This window comes from Anomaloglossus baeobatrachus, chromosome 9 (genome assembly GCF_048569485.1).
Source record: "Anomaloglossus baeobatrachus isolate aAnoBae1 chromosome 9, aAnoBae1.hap1, whole genome shotgun sequence".
Taxonomy (NCBI): Eukaryota; Metazoa; Chordata; class Amphibia; order Anura; family Aromobatidae; genus Anomaloglossus; species Anomaloglossus baeobatrachus.
The window spans coordinates 230,821,663-230,843,595 of NC_134361.1; the positions used below are offsets into that span (position 1 = coordinate 230,821,663).

At 55.4% G+C, this 21,933-nt stretch overlaps 1 protein-coding gene across 2 annotated transcripts in view; it reads right to left on the reverse strand.

Annotated features, from left to right (window-relative positions):
• SNAPC4 (small nuclear RNA activating complex polypeptide 4) overlaps positions 1 to 21,933 on the reverse strand; it is a 133,212-nt gene that overhangs the window by 20,163 nt on the left and 91,116 nt on the right. The window lies entirely within an intron of this gene.

The window sequence follows — 21,933 nt, forward strand, 5'->3', positions numbered from 1 at the left end:
ATCTGTACAGCACAATGCAGTCCTGGAATCACCAAACCCAGCCCCCTGATAACAGCCCGGAGCATTGTCCTCCTCCACCATCTGTACAGCACAATGCAGTCCTGAAATCACCAAACCCAGACCCCCGATAACAGCCCGGAGCATTGTCCTCCTCCACCATCTGTACAGCACAATGCAGTCCTGGAATCACCAAACCCAGCCCCCCGATAACAGCCCGGAGCATTGTCCTCCTCCTCCATCTGTACAGCACCATGCAGTCCTGGAATCACCAAACCCAGCCCCCCGATAACAGCCCGGAGCATTGTCCTCCTCCACCATCTGTACAGCACAATGCAGTCCTGAAATCACCAAACCCAGACCCCCGATAACAGCCCGGAGCATTGTCCTCCTCCACCATCTGTACAGCACAATGCAGTCCTGGAATCACCAAACCCAGACCCCCGATAACAGCCCGGAGCATTGTCCTCCTCCACCATCTGTACAGCACAATGCAGTCCTGGAATCACCAAACCCAGACCCCCGATAACAGCCCGGAGCATTGTCCTCCTCCACCATCTGTACAGCACAATGCAGTCCTGGAATCACCAAACCCAGACCCCCGATAACAGCCCGGAGCATGATCCTCCTCCACCATCTGTACAGCACCATGCAGTCCTGAAATCACCAAACCCAGCCCCCTGATAACAGCCCGGAGCATTGTCCTCCTCCACCATCTGTACAGCACAATGCAGTCCTGAAATCACCAAACCCAGACCCCCAATAACAGCCCGGAGCATGATCCTCCTCCACCATCTGTACAGCACAATGCAGTCCTGGAATCACCAAACCCAGCCCCCCGATAACAGCCCGGAGCATGATCCTCCTCCACCATCTGTACAGCACAATGCAGTCCTGGAATCACCAAACCCAGCCCCCTGATAACAGCCCGGAGCATGATCCTCCTCCACCATCTGTACAGCACAATGCAGTCCTGAAATCACCAAACCCAGCCCCCTGATAACAGCCCGAAGCATGATCCTCCTCCACCATCTGTACAGCACAATGCAGTCCTGGAATCACCAAACCCAGCCCCCCGATAACAGCCCGGAGCATTGTCCTCCTCCACCATCTGTACAGCACAATGCAGTCCTGGAATCACCAAACCCAGCCCCCTGATAACAGCCCGGAGCATTGTCCTCCTCCACCATCTGTACAGCACAATGCAGTCCTGGAATCACCAAACCCAGCCCCCTGATAACAGCCCGGAGCATTGTCCTCCTCCACCATCTGTACAGCACAATGCAGTCCTGAAATCACCAAACCCAGACCCCTGATAACAGCCCGGAGCATTATCCTCCTCCACCATCTGTACAGCACAATGCAGTCCTGGAATCACCAAACCCAGCCCCCCGATAACAGCCCGGAGCATGAACCTCCTCCACCATCTGTACAGCACAATGCAGTCCTGAAATCACCAAACCCAGACCCCTGATAACAGCCCGGAGCATTGTCCTCCTCCACCATCTGTACAGCACAGTGCAGTCCTGAAATCACCAAACCCAGACCCCTGATAACAGCCCGGAGCATTGTCCTCCTCCACCATCTGTACAGCACAATGCAGTCCTGAAATCACCAAACCCAGCCCCCCGATAACAGCCCGGAGCATGATCCTCCTCCACCATCTGTACAGCACAATGCAGTCCTGGAATCACCAAACCCAGCCCCCTGATAACAGCCCGGAGCATTGTCCTCCTCCACCATCTGTACAGCACAATGCAGTCCTGGAATCACCAAACCCAGCCCCCTGATAACAGCCCGGAGCATTGTCCTCCTCCACCATCTGTACAGCACAATGCAGCCCTGGAATCACCAAACCCAGCCCCCCGATAACAGCCCGGAGCATTGTCCTCCTCCACCATCTGTACAGCACAATGCAGTCCTGAAATCACCAAACCCAGCCCCCTGATAACAGCCCGGAGCATTGTCCTCCTCCACCATCTGTACAGCACAATGCAGTCCTGAAATCACCAAACCCAGCCCCCCGATAACAGCCCGGAGCATTGTCCTCCTCCACCATCTGTACAGCACAATGCAGTCCTGGAATCACCAAACCCAGCCCCCTGATAACAGCCCGGAGCATTGTCCTCCTCCACCATCTGTACAGCACAATGCAGTCCTGGAATCACCAAACCCAGCCCCCTGATAACAGCCCGGAGCATTGTCCTCCTCCACCATCTGTACAGCACAATGCAGTCCTGGAATCACCAAACCCAGACCCCTGATAACAGCCCGGAGCATTGTCCTCCTCCACCATCTGTACAGCACAATGCAGTCCTGGAATCACCAAACCCAGCCCCCTGATAACAGCCCGGAGCATTGTCCTCCTCCACCATCTGTACAGCACAATGCAGTCCTGGAATCACCAAACCCAGACCCCTGATAACAGCCCGGAGCATTGTCCTCCTCCACCATCTGTACAGCACAATGCAGTCCTGGAATCACCAAACCCAGCCCCCCGATAACAGCCCGGAGCATTGTCCTCCTCCACCATCTGTACAGCACAATGCAGTCCTGAAATCACCAAACCCAGACCCCTGATAACAGCCCGGAGCATTGTCCTCCTCCACCATCTGTACAGCACCATGCAGTCCTGGAATCACCAAACCCAGACCCCTGATAACAGCCCGGAGCATTGTCCTCCTCCAGCATCTGTACAGCACAATGCAGTCCTGGAATCACCAAACCCAGACCCCTGATAACAGCCCGGAGCATTGTCCTCCTCCACCATCTGTACAGCACCATGCAGTCCTGGAATCACCAAACCCAGACCCCTGATAACAGCCCGGAGCATGATCCTCCTCCACCATCTGTACAGCACCATGCAGTCCTGAAATCACCAAACCCAGACCCCCGATAACAGCCCGGAGCATTGTCCTCCTCCACCATCTGTACAGCACAATGCAGTCCTGGAATCACCAAACCCAGCCCCCCGATAACAGCCCGGAGCATTGTCCTCCTCCACCATCTGTACAGCACAATGCAGTCCTGGAATCACCAAACCCAGACCCCCGATAACAGCCCGGAGCATTATCCTCCTCCACCATCTGTACAGCACAATGCAGTCCTGGAATCACCAAACCCAGCCCCCCGATAACAGCCCGGAGCATTGTCCTCCTCCACCATCTGTACAGCACAATGCAGTCCTGGAATCACCAAACCCAGCCCCCTGATAACAGCCCGGAGCATTGTCCTCCTCCACCATCTGTACAGCACAATGCAGTCCTGGAATCACCAAACCCAGCCCCCTGATAACAGCCCGGAGCATTGTCCTCCTCCACCATCTGTACAGCACAATGCAGTCCTGAAATCACCAAACCCAGACCCCTGATAACAGCCCGGAGCATTATCCTCCTCCACCATCTGTACAGCACAATGCAGTCCTGAAATCACCAAACCCAGACCCCTGATAACAGCCCGGAGCATTGTCCTCCTCCACCATCTGTACAGCACAATGCAGTCCTGAAATCACCAAACCCAGCCCCCCGATAACAGCCCGGAGCATGATCCTCCTCCACCATCTGCACAGCACAATGCAGTCCTGGAATCACCAAACCCAGCCCCCTGATAACAGCCCGGAGCATTGTCCTCCTCCACCATCTGTACAGCACAATGCAGCCCTGGAATCACCAAACCCAGCCCCCGAATAACAGCCCGGAGCATTGTCCTCCTCCACCATCTGTACAGCACAATGCAGTCCTGAAATCACCAAACCCAGCCCCCTGATAACAGCCCGGAGCATTGTCCTCCTCCACCATCTGTACAGCACAATGCAGTCCTGAAATCACCAAACCCAGCCCCCCGATAACAGCCCGGAGCATTGTCCTCCTCCACCATCTGTACAGCACAATGCAGTCCTGGAATCACCAAACCCAGCCCCCCGATAACAGCCCGGAGCATTGTCCTCCTCCAGCATCTGTACAGCACCATGCAGTCCTGGAATCACCAAACCCAGACCCCTGATAACAGCCCGGAGCATTGTCCTCCTCCACCATCTGTACAGCACAATGCAGTCCTGGAATCACCAAACCCAGCCCCCCGATAACAGCCCGGAGCATTGTCCTCCTCCACCATCTGTACAGCACAATGCAGTCCTGAAATCACCAAACCCAGACCCCTGATAACAGCCCGGAGCATTGTCCTCCTCCACCATCTGTACAGCACCATGCAGTCCTGGAATCACCAAACCCAGACCCCTGATAACAGCCCGGAGCATGATCCTCCTCCACCATCTGTACAGCACCATGCAGTCCTGAAATCACCAAACCCAGACCCCCGATAACAGCCCGGAGCATTGTCCTCCTCCACCATCTGTACAGCACAATGCAGTCCTGGAATCACCAAACCCAGCCCCCCGATAACAGCCCGGAGCATTGTCCTCCTCCACCATCTGTACAGCACAATGCAGTCCTGGAATCACCAAACCCAGACCCCCGATAACAGCCCGGAGCATTATCCTCCTCCACCATCTGTACAGCACATTGCAGTCCTGGAATCACCAAACCCAGCCCCCCGATAACAGCCCGGAGCATTGTCCTCCTCCACCATCTGTACAGCACAATGCAGTCCTGGAATCACCAAACCCAGACCCCCGATAACAGCCCGGAGCATGATCCTCCTCCACCATCTGTACAGCACCATGCAGTCCTGGAATCACCAAACCCAGCCCCCCGATAACAGCCCGGAGCATTGTCCTCCTCCACCATCTGTACAGCACAATGCAGTCCTGGAATCACCAAACCCAGCCCCCTGATAACAGCCCGGAGCATTGTCCTCCTCCACCATCTGTACAGCACAATGCAGTCCTGGAATCACCAAACCCAGACCCCTGATAACAGCCCGGAGCATTATCCTCCTCCACCATCTGTACAGCACAATGCAGTCCTGGAATCACCAAACCCAGACCCCCGATAACAGCCCGGAGCATTGTCCTCCTCCACCATCTGTACAGCACAATGCAGTCCTGGAATCACCAAACCCAGACCCCCGATAACAGCCCGGAGCATTGTCCTCCTCCACCATCTGTACAGCACAATGCAGTCCTGAAATCACCAAACCCAGACCCCTGATAACAGCCCGGAGCATTGTCCTCCTCCACCATCTGTACAGCACAATGCAGTCCTGGAATCACCAAACCCAGACCCCCGATAACAGCCCGGAGCATTGTCCTCCTCCACCATCTGTACAGCACAATGCAGTCCTGGAATCACCAAACCCAGACCCCCGATAACAGCCCGGAGCATTGTCCTCCTCCACCATCTGTACAGCACAATGCAGTCCTGGAATCACCAAACCCAGCCCCCCGATAACAGCCCGGAGCATGATCCTCCTCCACCATCTGTACAGCACAATGCAGTCCTGAAATCACCAAACCCAGCCCCCCGATAACAGCCCAGAGCATTGTCCTCCTCCACCATCTGTACAGCACAATGCAGTCCTGGAATCACTAAACCCAGACCCCCGATAACAGCCCGGAGCATTGTCCTCCTCCACCATCTGTACAGCACAATGCAGTCCTGGAATCACCAAACCCAGCCCCCCGATAACAGCCCGGAGCATTGTCCTCCTCCACCATCTGTACAGCACAATGCAGTCCTGAAATCACCAAACCCAGCCCCCTGATAACAGCCCGGAGCATTGTCCTCCTCCACCATCTGTACAGCACAATGCAGTCCTGAAATCACCAAACCCAGCCCCCCGATAACAGCCCGGAGCATTGTCCTCCTCCACCATCTGTACAGCACAATGCAGTCCTGGAATCACCAAACCCAGCCCCCTGATAACAGCCCGGAGCATTGTCCTCCTCCACCATCTGTACAGCACAATGCAGTCCTGGAATCACCAAACCCAGCCCCCCGATAACAGCCCGGAGCATTGTCCTCCTCCACCATCTGTACAGCACAATGCAGTCCTGGGATCACCAAACCCAGACCCCCGATAACAGCCCGGAGCATGATCCTCCTCCACCATCTGTACAGCACAATGCAGTCCTGGAATCACCAAACCCAGACCCCTGATAACAGCCCGGAGCATTGTCCTCCTCCACCATCTGTACAGCACAATGCAGTCCTGGAATCACCAAACCCAGCCCCCTGATAACAGCCCGGAGCATTGTCCTCCTCCACCATCTGTACAGCACAATGCAGTCCTGGAATCACCAAACCCAGACCCCTGATAACAGCCCGGAGCATTGTCCTCCTCCACCATCTGTACAGCACCATGCAGTCCTGGAATCACCAAACCCAGACCCCTGATAACAGCCCGGAGCATGATCCTCCTCCACCATCTGTACAGCACCATGCAGTCCTGAAATCACCAAACCCAGACCCCCGATAACAGCCCGGAGCATTGTCCTCCTCCACCATCTGTACAGCACAATGCAGTCCTGGAATCACCAAACCCAGCCCCCCGATAACAGCCCGGAGCATTGTCCTCCTCCACCATCTGTACAGCACAATGCAGTCCTGGAATCACCAAACCCAGACCCCCGATAACAGCCCGGAGCATTATCCTCCTCCACCATCTGTACAGCACAATGCAGTCCTGGAATCACCAAACCCAGCCCCCCGATAACAGCCCGGAGCATTGTCCTCCTCCACCATCTGTACAGCACAATGCAGTCCTGGAATCACCAAACCCAGCCCCCTGATAACAGCCCGGAGCATTGTCCTCCTCCACCATCTGTACAGCACAATGCAGTCCTGGAATCACCAAACCCAGACCCCCGATAACAGCCCGGAGCATTATCCTCCTCCACCATCTGTACAGCACAATGCAGTCCTGGAATCACCAAACCCAGCCCCCCGATAACAGCCCGGAGCATTGTCCTCCTCCACCATCTGTACAGCACAATGCAGTCCTGGAATCACCAAACCCAGACCCCCGATAACAGCCCGGAGCATTGTCCTCCTCCACCATCTGTACAGCACAATGCAGTCCTGGAATCACCAAACCCAGACCCCCGATAACAGCCCGGAGCATTGTCCTCCTCCACCATCTGTACAGCACAATGCAGTCCTGAAATCACCAAACCCAGACCCCTGATAACAGCCCGGAGCATTGTCCTCCTCCACCATCTGTACAGCACAATGCAGTCCTGGAATCACCAAACCCAGCCCCCTGATAACAGCCCGGAGCATTGTCCTCCTCCACCATCTGTACAGCACAATGCAGTCCTGAAATCACCAAACCCAGACCCCCGATAACAGCCCGGAGCATTGTCCTCCTCCACCATCTGTACAGCACAATGCAGTCCTGGAATCACCAAACCCAGCCCCCCGATAACAGCCCGGAGCATTGTCCTCCTCCTCCATCTGTACAGCACCATGCAGTCCTGGAATCACCAAACCCAGCCCCCCGATAACAGCCCGGAGCATTGTCCTCCTCCACCATCTGTACAGCACAATGCAGTCCTGAAATCACCAAACCCAGACCCCCGATAACAGCCCGGAGCATTGTCCTCCTCCACCATCTGTACAGCACAATGCAGTCCTGGAATCACCAAACCCAGACCCCCGATAACAGCCCGGAGCATTGTCCTCCTCCACCATCTGTACAGCACAATGCAGTCCTGGAATCACCAAACCCAGACCCCCGATAACAGCCCGGAGCATTGTCCTCCTCCACCATCTGTACAGCACAATGCAGTCCTGGAATCACCAAACCCAGACCCCCGATAACAGCCCGGAGCATGATCCTCCTCCACCATCTGTACAGCACCATGCAGTCCTGAAATCACCAAACCCAGCCCCCTGATAACAGCCCGGAGCATTGTCCTCCTCCACCATCTGTACAGCACAATGCAGTCCTGAAATCACCAAACCCAGACCCCCAATAACAGCCCGGAGCATGATCCTCCTCCACCATCTGTACAGCACAATGCAGTCCTGGAATCACCAAACCCAGCCCCCCGATAACAGCCCGGAGCATGATCCTCCTCCACCATCTGTACAGCACAATGCAGTCCTGGAATCACCAAACCCAGCCCCCTGATAACAGCCCGGAGCATGATCCTCCTCCACCATCTGTACAGCACAATGCAGTCCTGAAATCACCAAACCCAGCCCCCTGATAACAGCCCGAAGCATGATCCTCCTCCACCATCTGTACAGCACAATGCAGTCCTGGAATCACCAAACCCAGCCCCCCGATAACAGCCCGGAGCATTGTCCTCCTCCACCATCTGTACAGCACAATGCAGTCCTGGAATCACCAAACCCAGCCCCCTGATAACAGCCCGGAGCATTGTCCTCCTCCACCATCTGTACAGCACAATGCAGTCCTGGAATCACCAAACCCAGCCCCCTGATAACAGCCCGGAGCATTGTCCTCCTCCACCATCTGTACAGCACAATGCAGTCCTGAAATCACCAAACCCAGACCCCTGATAACAGCCCGGAGCATTATCCTCCTCCACCATCTGTACAGCACAATGCAGTCCTGGAATCACCAAACCCAGCCCCCCGATAACAGCCCGGAGCATGATCCTCCTCCACCATCTGTACAGCACAATGCAGTCCTGAAATCACCAAACCCAGACCCCTGATAACAGCCCGGAGCATTGTCCTCCTCCACCATCTGTACAGCACAGTGCAGTCCTGAAATCACCAAACCCAGACCCCTGATAACAGCCCGGAGCATTGTCCTCCTCCACCATCTGTACAGCACAATGCAGTCCTGAAATCACCAAACCCAGCCCCCCGATAACAGCCCGAAGCATGATCCTCCTCCACCATCTGTACAGCACAATGCAGTCCTGGAATCACCAAACCCAGCCCCCTGATAACAGCCCGGAGCATTGTCCTCCTCCACCATCTGTACAGCACAATGCAGTCCTGGAATCACCAAACCCAGCCCCCGATAACAGCCCGGAGCATGATCCTCCTCCACCATCTGTACAGCACAATGCAGTCCTGAAATCACCAAACCCAGCCCCCCGATAACAGCCCGGAGCATTGTCCTCCTCCACCATCTGTACAGCACAATGCAGTCCTGGAATCACCAAACCCAGCCCCCCGATAACAGCCCGGAGCATGATCCTCCTCCACCATCTGTACAGCACAATGCAGTCCTGAAATCACCAAACCCAGCCCCCCGATAACAGCCCGGAGCATTGTCCTCCTCCACCATCTGTACAGCACAATGCAGTCCTGGAATCACCAAACCCAGACCCCCGATAACAGCCCGGAGCATTGTCCTCCTCCACCATCTGTACAGCACAATGCAGTCCTGAAATCACCAAACCCAGCCCCCTGATAACAGCCCGGAGCATGATCCTCCTCCACCATCTGTACAGCACAATGCAGTCCTGGAATCACCAAACCCAGCCCCCCGATAACAGCCCGGAGCATTGTCCTCCTCCACCATCTGTACAGCACAATGCAGTCCTGGAATCACCAAACCCAGCCCCCTGATAACAGCCCGGAGCATTGTCCTCCTCCACCATCTGTACAGCACCATGCAGTCCTGGAATCACCAAACCCAGCCCCCTGATAACTGCCCGGAGCATGATCCTCCTCCACCATCTGTACAGCACAATGCAGTCCTGGAATCACCAAACCCAGGCCCCCGATAACAGTCCGGAGCATTGTCCTCCTCCACCATCTGTACAGCACAATGCAGTCCTGAAATCACCAAACCCAGACCCCTGATAACAGCCCGGAGCATTATCCTCCTCCACCATCTGTACAGCACAATGCAGTCCTGGAATCACCAAACCCAGCCCCCCGATAACAGCCCGGAGCATTGTCCTCCTCCACCATCTGTACAGCACAATGCAGTCCTGAAATCAGCAAACCCAGCCCCCTGATAACAGCCCGGAGCATTGTCCTCCTCCACCATCTGTACAGCACAATGCAGTCCTGGAATCACCAAACCCAGACCCCTGATAACAGCCCGGAGCATTGTCCTCCTCCACCATCTGTACAGCACAATGCAGTCCTGGAATCACCAAACCCAGCCCCCCGATAACAGCCCGGAGCATGATCCTCCTCCACCATCTGTACAGCACAATGCAGTCCTGAAATCACCAAACCCAGCCCCCCGATAACAGCCCGGAGCATTGTCCTCCTCCACCATCTGTACAGCACAATGCAGTCCTGGAATCACCAAACCCAGCCCCCCGATAACAGCCCGGAGCATTGTCCTCCTCCACCATCTGTACAGCACAATGCAGTCCTGAAATCACCAAACCCAGCCCCCTGATAACAGCCCGGAGCATTGTCCTCCTCCACCATCTGTACAGCACCATGCAGTCCTGAAATCACCAAACCCAGCCCCCCGATAACAGCCCGGAGCATTGTCCTCCTCCACCATCTGTACAGCACAATGCAGTCCTGGAATCACCAAACCCAGCCCCCCGATAACAGCCCGGAGCATTGTCCTCCTCCACCATCTGTACAGCACAATGCAGTCCTGGAATCACCAAACCCAGCCCCCTGATAACAGCCCGGAGCATTGTCCTCCTCCACCATCTGTACAGCACAATGCAGTCCTGAAATCACCAAACCCAGCCCCCTGATAACAGCCCGGAGCATTGTCCTCCTCCACCATCTGTACAGCACAATGCAGTCCTGGAATCACCAAACCCAGCCCCCCGATAACAGCCCGGAGCATGATCCTCCTCCACCATCTGTACAGCACAATGCAGTCCTGAAATCACCAAACCCAGCCCCCCGATAACAGCCCGGAGCATTGTCCTCCTCCACCATCTGTACAGCACAATGCAGTCCTGGAATCACCAAACCCAGACCCCCGATAACAGCCCGGAGCATTGTCCTCCTCCACCATCTGTACAGCACAATGCAGTCCTGGAATCACCAAACCCAGCCCCCCGATAACAGCCCGGAGCATTGTCCTCCTCCACCATCTGTACAGCACAATGCAGTCCTGAAATCACCAAACCCAGCCCCCTGATAACAGCCCGGAGCATTGTCCTCCTCCACCATCTGTACAGCACAATGCAGTCCTGAAATCACCAAACCCAGCCCCCCGATAACAGCCCGGAGCATTGTCCTCCTCCACCATCTGTACAGCACAATGCAGTCCTGAAATCACCAAACCCAGCCCCCCGATAACAGCCCGGAGCATTGTCCTCCTCCACCATCTGTACAGCACAATGCAGTCCTGGAATCACCAAACCCAGACCCCTGATAACAGCCCGGAGCATTGTCCTCCTCCACCATCTGTACAGCACAATGCAGTCCTGGAATCACCAAACCCAGCCCCCCGATAACAGCCCGGAGCATTGTCCTCCTCCACCATCTGTACAGCACCATGCAGTCCTGGAATCACCAAACCCAGACCCCTGATAACAGCCCGGAGCATTGTCCTCCTCCAGCATCTGTACAGCACAATGCAGTCCTGGAATCACCAAACCCAGACCCCTGATAACAGCCCGGAGCATGATCCTCCTCCACCATCTGTACAGCACAATGCAGTCCTGGAATCACCAAACCCAGACCCCTGATAACAGCCCGGAGCATGATCCTCCTCCACCATCTGTACAGCACCATGCAGTCCTGAAATCACCAAACCCAGACCCCCGATAACAGCCCGGAGCATTGTCCTCCTCCACCATCTGTACAGCACAATGCAGTCCTGGAATCACCAAACCCAGCCCCCTGATAACAGCCCGGAGCACTGTCCTCCTCCACCATCTGTACAGCACAATGCAGTCCTGGAATCACCAAACCCAGACCCCCGATAACAGCCCGGAGCATTATCCTCCTCCACCATCTGTACAGCACAATGCAGTCCTGGAATCACCAAACCCAGCCCCCCGATAACAGCCCGGAGCATTGTCCTCCTCCACCATCTGTACAGCACAATGCAGTCCTGGAATCACCAAACCCAGACCCCCGATAACAGCCCGGAGCATTGTCCTCCTCCACCATCTGTACAGCACAATGCAGTCCTGGAATCACCAAACCCAGACCCCCGATAACAGCCCGGAGCATTGTCCTCCTCCACCATCTGTACAGCACAATGCAGTCCTGAAATCACCAAACCCAGACCCCCGATAACAGCCCGGAGCATTGTCCTCCTCCACCATCTGTACAGCACAATGCAGTCCTGGAATCACCAAACCCAGACCCCCGATAACAGCCCGGAGCATTGTCCTCCTCCACCATCTGTACAGCACAATGCAGTCCTGAAATCACCAAACCCAGACCCCCGATAACAGCCCGGAGCATTGTCCTCCTCCACCATCTGTACAGCACAATGCAGTCCTGGAATCACCAAACCCAGCCCCCCGATAACAGCCCGGAGCATTGTCCTCCTCCACCATCTGTACAGCACAATGCAGTCCTGGAATCACCAAACCCAGCCCCCCGATAACAGCCCGGAGCATTGTCCTCCTCCAGCATCTGTACAGCACAATACAGTCCTGGAATCACCAAACCCAGCCCCCTGATAACAGCCCGGAGCATTGTCCTCCTCCACCATCTGTACAGCACAATGCAGTCCTGAAATCACCAAACCCAGCCCCCCGATAACAGCCCGGAGCACTATCCTCCTCCATCATCTGTACAGCACAATGCAGTCCTGAAATCACCAAACCCAGCCCCCTGATAACAGCCCGGAGCATTGTCCTCCTCCACCATATGTACAGCACAATGCAGTCCTGAAATCACCAAACCCAGCCCCCTGATAACAGCCCGGAGCATTATCCTCCTCCACCATTTGTACAGCACAATGCAGTCCTGAAATCACCAAACCCAGACCCCTGATAACAGCCCGGAGCATTATCCTCCTCCACCATCTGTACAGCACAATGCAGTCCTGAAATCACCAAACCCAGACCCCTGATAACAGCCCGGAGCATGATCCTCCTCCACCATCTGTACAGCACAATGCAGTCCTGAAATCACCAAACCCAGACCCCTGATAACAGCCCGGAGCATGATCCTCCTCCACCATCTGTACAGCACAATGCAGTCCTGAAATCACCAAACCCAGCCCCCTGATAACAGCCCGGAGCATTGTCCTCCTCCACCATCTGTACAGCACAATGCAGTCCTGGAATCACCAAACCCAGACCCCCGATAACCGCCCGGAGCATTGTCCTCCTCCACCATCTGTACAGCACAATGCAGTCCTGAAATCACCAAACCCAGCCCCCTGATAACAGCCCGGAGCATTGTCCTCCTCCACCATCTGTACAGCACAATGCAGTCCTGGGATCACCAAACCCAGCCCCCCGATAACAGCCCGGAGCATGATCCTCCTCCACCATCTGTACAGCACAATGCAGTCCTGGGATCACCAAACCCAGCCCCCTGATAACAGCCCGGAGCATTATCCTCCCCCACCATCTGTACAGCACAATGCAGTCCTGGGATCACCAAACCCAGACCCCTGATAACAGCCCGGAGCATTATCCTCCTCCACCATCTGTACAGCACAATGCAGTCCTGGAATCACCAAACCCAGCCCCCCGATAACAGCCCGAAGCATGATCCTCCTCCACCATCTGTACAGCACCATGCAGTCCTGAAATCACCAAATCCAGCCCCCCGATAACAGCCCGGAGTATGATCCTCCTCCACCATCTGTACAGCACAATGCAGTCCTGGAATCACCAAACCCAGCCCCCTGATAACAGCCCGGAGCATGATCCTCCTCCACCATCTGTACAGCACAATGCAGTCCTGAAATCACCAAACCCAGCCCCCCGATAACAGCCCGGAGCATTGTCCTCCTCCACCATCTGTACAGCACAATGCAGTCCTGGAATCACCAAACCCAGACCCCCGATAACAGCCCGGAGCATTGTCCTCCTCCACCATCTGTACAGCACAATGCAGTCCTGGAATCACCAAACCCAGACCCCCGATAACAGCCCGGAGCATTGTCCTCCTCCACCATCTGTACAGCACAATGCAGTCCTGAAATCACCAAACCCAGACCCCCGATAACAGCCCGGAGCATTGTCCTCCTCCACCATCTGTACAGCACAATGCAGTCCTGGAATCACCAAACCCAGCCCCCCGATAACAGCCCGGAGCATTGTCCTCCTCCTCCATCTGTACAGCACCATGCAGTCCTGGAATCACCAAACCCAGCCCCCCGATAACAGCCCGGAGCATTGTCCTCCTCCAGCATCTGTACAGCACAATACAGTCCTGGAATCACCAAACCCAGCCCCCCGATAACAGCCCGGAGCATTGTCCTCCTCCAGCATCTGTACAGCACAATACAGTCCTGGAATCACCAAACCCAGCCCCCCGATAACAGCCCGGAGCATTGTCCTCCTCCACCATCTGTACAGCACAATGCAGTCCTGAAATCACCAAACCCAGCCCCCCAATAACAGCCCGGAGCACTATCCTCCTCCATCATCTGTACAGCACAATGCAGTCCTGAAATCACCAAACCCAGCCCCCTGATAACAGCCCGGAGCATTGTCCTCCTCCACCATCTGTACAGCACAATACAGTCCTGAAATCACCAAACCCAGACCCATGATAACAGCCCGGAGCATGATCCTCCTCCATCATCTGTACAGCACAATGCAGTCCTGAAATCACCAAACCCAGCCCCCTGATAACAGCCCGGAGCATTGTCCTCCTCCACCATCTGTACAGCACAATGCAGTCCTGAAATCACCAAACCCAGCCCCCTGATAACAGCCCGGAGCATTGTCCTCCTCCACCATCTGTACAGCACAATGCAGTCCTGGAATCACCAAACCCAGCCCCCTGATAACAGCCCGGAGCATTATCCTCCTCCACTATCTGTACAGCACAATGCAGTCCTGAAATCACCAAACCCAGCCCCCTGATAACAGCCCGGAGCATTGTCCTCCTCCACCATCTGTACAGCACAATGCAGTCCTGGGATCACCAAACCCAGCCCCCCGATAACAGCCCGGAGCATTGTCCTCCTCCACCATCTGTACAGCACAATGCAGTCCTGGAATCACCAAACCCAGCCCCCCGATAACAGCCCGGAGCACTATCCTCCACCATCTGTACAGCACAATGCAGTCCTGAAATCACCAAACCCAGCCCCCCGATAACAGCCCGGAGCATGATCCTCCTCCACCATCTGTACAGCAACATGCAGTCCTGAAATCACCAAACCCAGCCCCCTGATAACAGCCCGGAGCATTGTCCTCCTCCACCATCTGTACAGCACAATGCAGTCCTGGAATCACCAAACCCAGCCCCCTGATAACAGCCCGGAGCATTATCCTCCCCCACCATCTGTACAGCACAATGCAGTCCTGGAATCACCAAACCCAGCCCCCCGATAACAGCCCAAAGCATGATCCTCCTCCACCATCTGTACAGCACAATGCAGTCCTGGAATCACCAAACCCAGCCCCCCGATAACAGCCCGGAGTATGATCCTCCTCCACCATCTGTACAGCACAATGCAGTCCTGGAATCACCAAACCCAGACCCCTGATAACAGCCCGGAGCATTGTCCTCCTCCACCATCTGTACAGCACAATGCAGTCCTGGAATCACCAAACCCAGCCCCCTGATAACAGCCCGGAGCATGATCCTCCTCCACCATCTGTACAGCACAATGCAGTCCTGAAATCACCAAACCCAGCCCCCCGATAACAGCCCGGAGCACTATCCTCCTCCACCATCTGTACAGCACAATGCAGTCCTGAAATCACCAAACCCAGCCCCCTGATAACAGCCCGTAGCATTGTCCTCCTCCACCATCTGTACAGCACCATGCAGTCCTGGAATCACCAAACCCAGACCCCTGATAACAGCCCGGAGCATTGTCCTCCTCCACCATCTGTACAGCACAATGCAGTCCTGGAATCACCAAACCCAGCCCCCTGATAACAGCCCGGAGCATTGTCCTCCTCCACCATCTGTACAGCACAATGCAGTCCTGGAATCACCAAACCCAGACCCCCGATAACAGCCCGGAGCATTGTCCTCCTCCACCATCTGTACAGCACAATGCAGTCCTGGAATCACCAAACCCAGACCCCCGATAACAGCCCGGAGCATTGTCCTCCTCCACCATCTGTACAGCACAATGCAGTCCTGAAATCACCAAACCCAGACCCCCGATAACAGCCCGGAGCATTGTCCTCCTCCACCATCTGTACAGCACAATGCAGTCCTGGAATCACCAAACCCAGCCCCCCGATAACAGCCCGGAGCATTGTCCTCCTCCTCCATCTGTACAGCACCATGCAGTCCTGGAATCACCAAACCCAGCCCCCCGATAACAGCCCGGAGCATTGTCCTCCTCCAGCATCTGTACAGCACAATACAGTCCTGGAATCACCAAACCCAGCCCCCTGATAACAGCCCGGAGCATTGTCCTCCTCCACCATCTGTACAGCACAATGCAGTCCTGAAATCACCAAACCCAGCCCCCCGATAACAGCCCGGAGCACTATCCTCCTCCATCATCTGTACAGCACAATGCAGTCCTGAAATCACCAAACCCAGCCCCCTGATAACAGCCCGGAGCATTGTCCTCCTCCACCATCTGTACAGCACAATACAGTCCTGAAATCACCAAACCCAGACCCCTGATAACAGCCCGGAGCATTATCCTCCTCCACCATCTGTACAGCACAATGCAGTCCTGAAATCACCAAACCCAGCCCCCTGATAACAGCCCGGAGCATTGTCCTCCTCCACCATCTGTACAGCACAATGCAGTCCTGAAATCACCAAACCCAGCCCCCTGATAACAGCCCGGAGCATTGTCCTCCTCCACCATCTGTACAGCACAATGCAGTCCTGGGATCACCAAACCCAGCCCCCTGATAACAGCCCGGAGCATTATCCTCCCCCACCATCTGTACAGCACAATGCAGTCCTGGAATCACCAAACCCAGCCCCCCGATAACAGCCCGAAGCATGATCCTCCTCCACCATCTGTACAGCACAATGCAGTCCTGAAATCACCAAACCCAGCCCCCCGATAACAGCCCGGAGTATGATCCTCCTCCACCATCTGTACAGCACAATGCAGTCCTGAAATCACCAAACCCAGCCCCCTGATAACAGCCCGGAGCATTGTCCTCCTCCACCATCTGTACAGCACAATGCAGTCCTGGGATCACCAAACCCAGCCCCCTGATAACAGCCCGGAGCATTATCCTCCCCCACCATCTGTACAGCACAATGCAGTCCTGGAATCACCAAACCCAGCCCCCCGATAACAGCCCGAAGCATGATCCTCCTCCACCATCTGTACAGCACAATGCAGTCCTGAAATCACCAAACCCAGCCCCCCGATAACAGCCCGGAGTATGATCCTCCTCCACCATCTGTACAGCACAATGCAGTCCTGGAATCACCAAACCCAGACCCCTGATAACAGCCCGGAGCATTGTCCTCCTCCACCATCTGTACAGCACAATGCAGTCCTGAAATCACCAAACCCAGCCCCCCGATAACAGCCCGGAGCATGATCCTCCTCCACCATCTGTACAGCACAATGCAGTCCTGAAATCACCAAACCCAGCCCCCCGATAACAGCCCGGAGCATTGTCCTCCTCCACCATCTGTACAGCACAATGCAGTCCTGAAATCACCAAACCCAGCCCCCCGATAACAGCCCGGAGCACTATCCTCCTCCACCATCTGTACAGCACAATGCAGTCCTGGAATCACCAAACCCAGACCCCTGATAACAGCCCGGAGCATTGTCCTCCTCCACCATCTGTACAGCACAATGCAGTCCTGGGATCACCAAACCCAGCCCCCTGATAACAGCCCGGAGCATTATCCTCCCCCACCATCTGTACAGCACAATGCAGTCCTGAAATCACCAAACCCAGCCCCCCGATAACAGCCCGGAGCATGATCCTCCTCCACCATCTGTACAGCACAATGCAGTCCTGAAATCACCAAACCCAGCCCCCCGATAACAGCCCGGAGTATGATCCTCCTCCACCATCTGTACAGCACAATGCAGTCCTGGAATCACCAAACCCAGACCCCTGATAACAGCCCGGAGCATTGTCCTCCTCCACCATCTGTACAGCACAATGCAGTCCTGAAATCACCAAACCCAGCCCCCCGATAACAGCCCGGAGCATGATCCTCCTCCACCATCTGTACAGCACAATGCAGTCCTGAAATCACCAAACCCAGCCCCCCGATAACAGCCCGGAGCATTGTCCTCCTCCACCATCTGTACAGCACAATGCAGTCCTGGAATCACCAAACCCAGCCCCCCGATAACAGCCCGGAGTATGATCCTCCTCCACCATCTGTACAGCACAATGCAGTCCTGGAATCACCAAACCCAGCACCCTGATAACAGCCCGGAGCATTGTCCTCCTCCACCATCTGTACAGCACAATGCAGTCCTGAAATCACCAAACCCAGACCCCTGATAACAGCCCGGAGCATTGTCCTCCTCCACCATCTGTACAGCACAATGCAGTCCTGGAATCACCAAACCCAGACCCCTGATAACAGCCCGGAGCATTGTCCTCCTCCACCATCTGTACAGCACAATGCAGTCCTGGAATCACCAAACCCAGCCCCCCGATAACAGCCCGCAGCACTATCCTCCTCCACCATCTGTACAGCACAATGCAGTCCTGAAATCACCAAACCCAGCCCCCTGATAACAGCCCGGAGCATTGTCCTCCTCCACCATCTGTACAGCACAATGCAGTCCTGGAATCACCAAACCCAGACCCCTGATAACAGCCCGGAGCATTGTCCTCCTCCACCATCTGTACAGCACAATGCAGTCCTGGAATCACCAAACCCAGACCCCCGATAACAGCCCGGAGCATTGTCCTCCTCCACCATCTGTACAGCACAATGCAGTCCTGGAATCACCAAACCCAGACCCCTCCATCAGACGCAGATAGAGCAGTGTGACCCGTCACTGCACAGAACACGTCTCCTCCAGAGGCCAGTGGTGGCGGCTTTACACCGCTCCATCCGACGCTCAGCATTGTGCTTGGTGATGTGCGGCTCGGCATTGTGCTTGGTGATGTATGGCTCAGCATTGTGCTTGGTGATGTACGGCTCGGCATTGTGCTTGGTGATGTACGGCTCGGCATTGTGCTTGGTGATGTACGGCTCAGCATTGTGCTTGGTGATGTACGGCTCGGCATTGTGCTTGGTGATGTACGGCTCGGCATTGTGCTTGGTGATGTACGGCTCGGCATTGTGCTTGGTGATGTACGGCTCGGCATTGTGCTTGGTGATGTACGGCTCGGCATTGTGCTTGGTGATGTACGGCTCGGCATTGTGCTTGGTGATGTACGGCTCGGCATTGTGCTCGGTGATGTATGGCTCGGCATTGTGCTCGGTGATGTACGGCTCGGCATTGTGCTCGGTGATGTATGGCTCGGCATTGTGCTTGGTGATGTACGGCTCGGCATTGTGCTTGGTGATGTACGGCTCGGCATTGTGCTTGGTGATGTACGGCTCGGCATTGTGCTTGGTGATGTACGGCTCGGCATTGTGCTTGGTGATGTACGGCTCGGCATTGTGCTTGGTGATGTACGGCTCGGCATTGTGCTTGGTGATGTACGTCTCGGCATTGTGCTTGGTGATGTATGGCTCGGCATTGTGCTTGGTGATGTACGGCTCGGCATTGTGCTCGGTGATGTATGGCTCGGCATTGTGCTTGGTGATGTACGGCTCGGCATTGTGCTTGGTGATGTACGGCTCAGCATTGTGCTTGGTGATGTATGGCTCGGCATTGTGCTTGGTGATGTATGGCTCGGCATTGTGCTTGGTGATGTACGGCTCGGCATTGTGCTCGGTGATGTATGGCTCGGCATTGTGCTTGGTGATGTACGGCTCGGCATTGTGCTTGGTGATGTATGGCTCGGCATTGTGCTTGGTGATGTACGGCTCGGCATTGTGCTCGGTGATGTATGGCTCGGCATTGTGCTTGGTGATGTACGGCTCGGCATTGTGCTTGGTGATGTACGGCTCGGCATTGTGCTTGGTGATGTACGGTGGCTGTAGCTGCCTGGCCATGAAGCCCCCGGTGTGTGCAGTGTTTGTGCTGATGTGACCAGAGGAGGTCTGGACTCTGCAGTTATGGGGTCCGCAGAGCGGTGGGGACGTTTCCTTCCACTTCTCAATAATATCAGTCACAGGAGATGGGGGAAGATTTAGGAGGAAGAAATGTCAGGAATGGACGTGTTACCCCGGTGTCTCCTAGTACAGGATGCGCTGGTATCAGTGAGATCTGCACCCCCGGCCGCTCTGTCACATGTTAGTAAAGGCAGACAGCAGGGGGGGGGGGGCGGAGGTTATATATATATATGTTAATGGGACTGAATGAGAAAACTGATTTCAATAATTAACACGGATGTCCAATACGTATAGTCTCAGCACTTTATATGATGGGTAAACCCTCGGATTCCCGTGCTGCTCTCTGCAGTCCCGGCTCCTTCTTGTGCCTGGTGGAGCAGGTGTGCTGACTCTGCGGCTCCTCCTTGGATCTGGGACATTGTGAAGACTGTAAGCTACACCCCGCAGCTTCAGGATGAATATAGAGAGGACGGAGCCGGACCGATCGCTCGTTATCATGTATACGCACCGCTCGGTCAGGGGACGCTCGTTATGTATACGCACCGCTCGCTCAGGGATCGCTCGTTATGTATACGCACCGCTCGCTCAGGGGTCGCTCGTTATGTATACGCACCGCTCGCTCAGGGGTCGCTCGTTGTCATGTATACGCACCGCTCAGTCAGGGGACGCTCGTTATCATGTATACGCACCGCTCGCTCAGGGGTCGCTCGTTATGTATACGCACCGCTCGCTTAGGGGTCGCTTGTTATGTATACGCACCGCTCGGTCAGGGGATGCTCGTTATGTATACGCACCGCTCGCTCAGGGGTCGCTCGTTGTTATGTATACGCACCGCTCGCTCAGGGGTCGCTCGTTATCATGTATACGCACCGCTCGCTCAGGGGTCGCTCGTTATGTATACGCACCGCTTGCTCAGGGGTCGCTTGTTATGTATACGCACCGCTCGCTCAGGGGTCGCTCGTTATCATGTATACGCACCGCTCGGTCAGGGGTCGCTTGTTGTCATGTATACGCTCCGCTCGGTCAGGGGTCGCTCGTTATCATGTATACGCACCGCTCGCTCAGGGGTCGCTCGTTATCATGTATATGCACCGCTCGGTCAGGGGTCGCTTGTTATGTATACGCACCGCTCGCTCAGGGGTCGCTTGTTGTCATGTATACGCTCCGCTCGGTCAGGGGTCACTCGTTATCATGTATATGCACCGCTCGGTCAGGGGTCGCTCGTTATGTATACGCACCGCTCGTTCAGGGGTCGCTTGTTGTCATGTATACGCTCCGCTCGGTCAGGGGTCGCTCGTTATGTATACGCACCGCTCGCTCAGGGGTCGCTCGTTATCATGTATATGCACCGCTCGGTCAGGGGTCGCTCGTTATGTATACGCACCGCTCGCTCAGGGGTCGCTTGTTGTCATGTATACGCTCCGCTCGGTCAGGGGTCGCTCGTTATCATGTATACGCACCGCTCGCTCAGGGGTCGCTCGTTATCATGTATATGCACCGCTCGGTCAGGGGTCGCTTGTTATGTATACGCACCGCTCGGTCAGGGGACGCTCGTTATGTATACGCACCGCTCGCTCAGGGGACGCTCGTTATGTATACGCACCGCTCGCTCAGGGGACGCTCGTTATCATGTATACGCACCGCTCGGTCAGGGGTCGCTTGTTATGTATACGCACCGCTCGCTCAGGGGACGCTCATTATGTATACGCACCGCTCGCTCAGGGGACGCTCGTTATCATGTATACGCACCGCTTGGTCAGGGGTCGCTTGTTATGTATACGCACCGCTCGGTCAGGGGACGCTCGTTATGTATACGCACCGCTCGCTCAGGGGACGCTCGTTATCATGTATACACACCGCTCGGTCAGGGGACGCTCGTTATCAT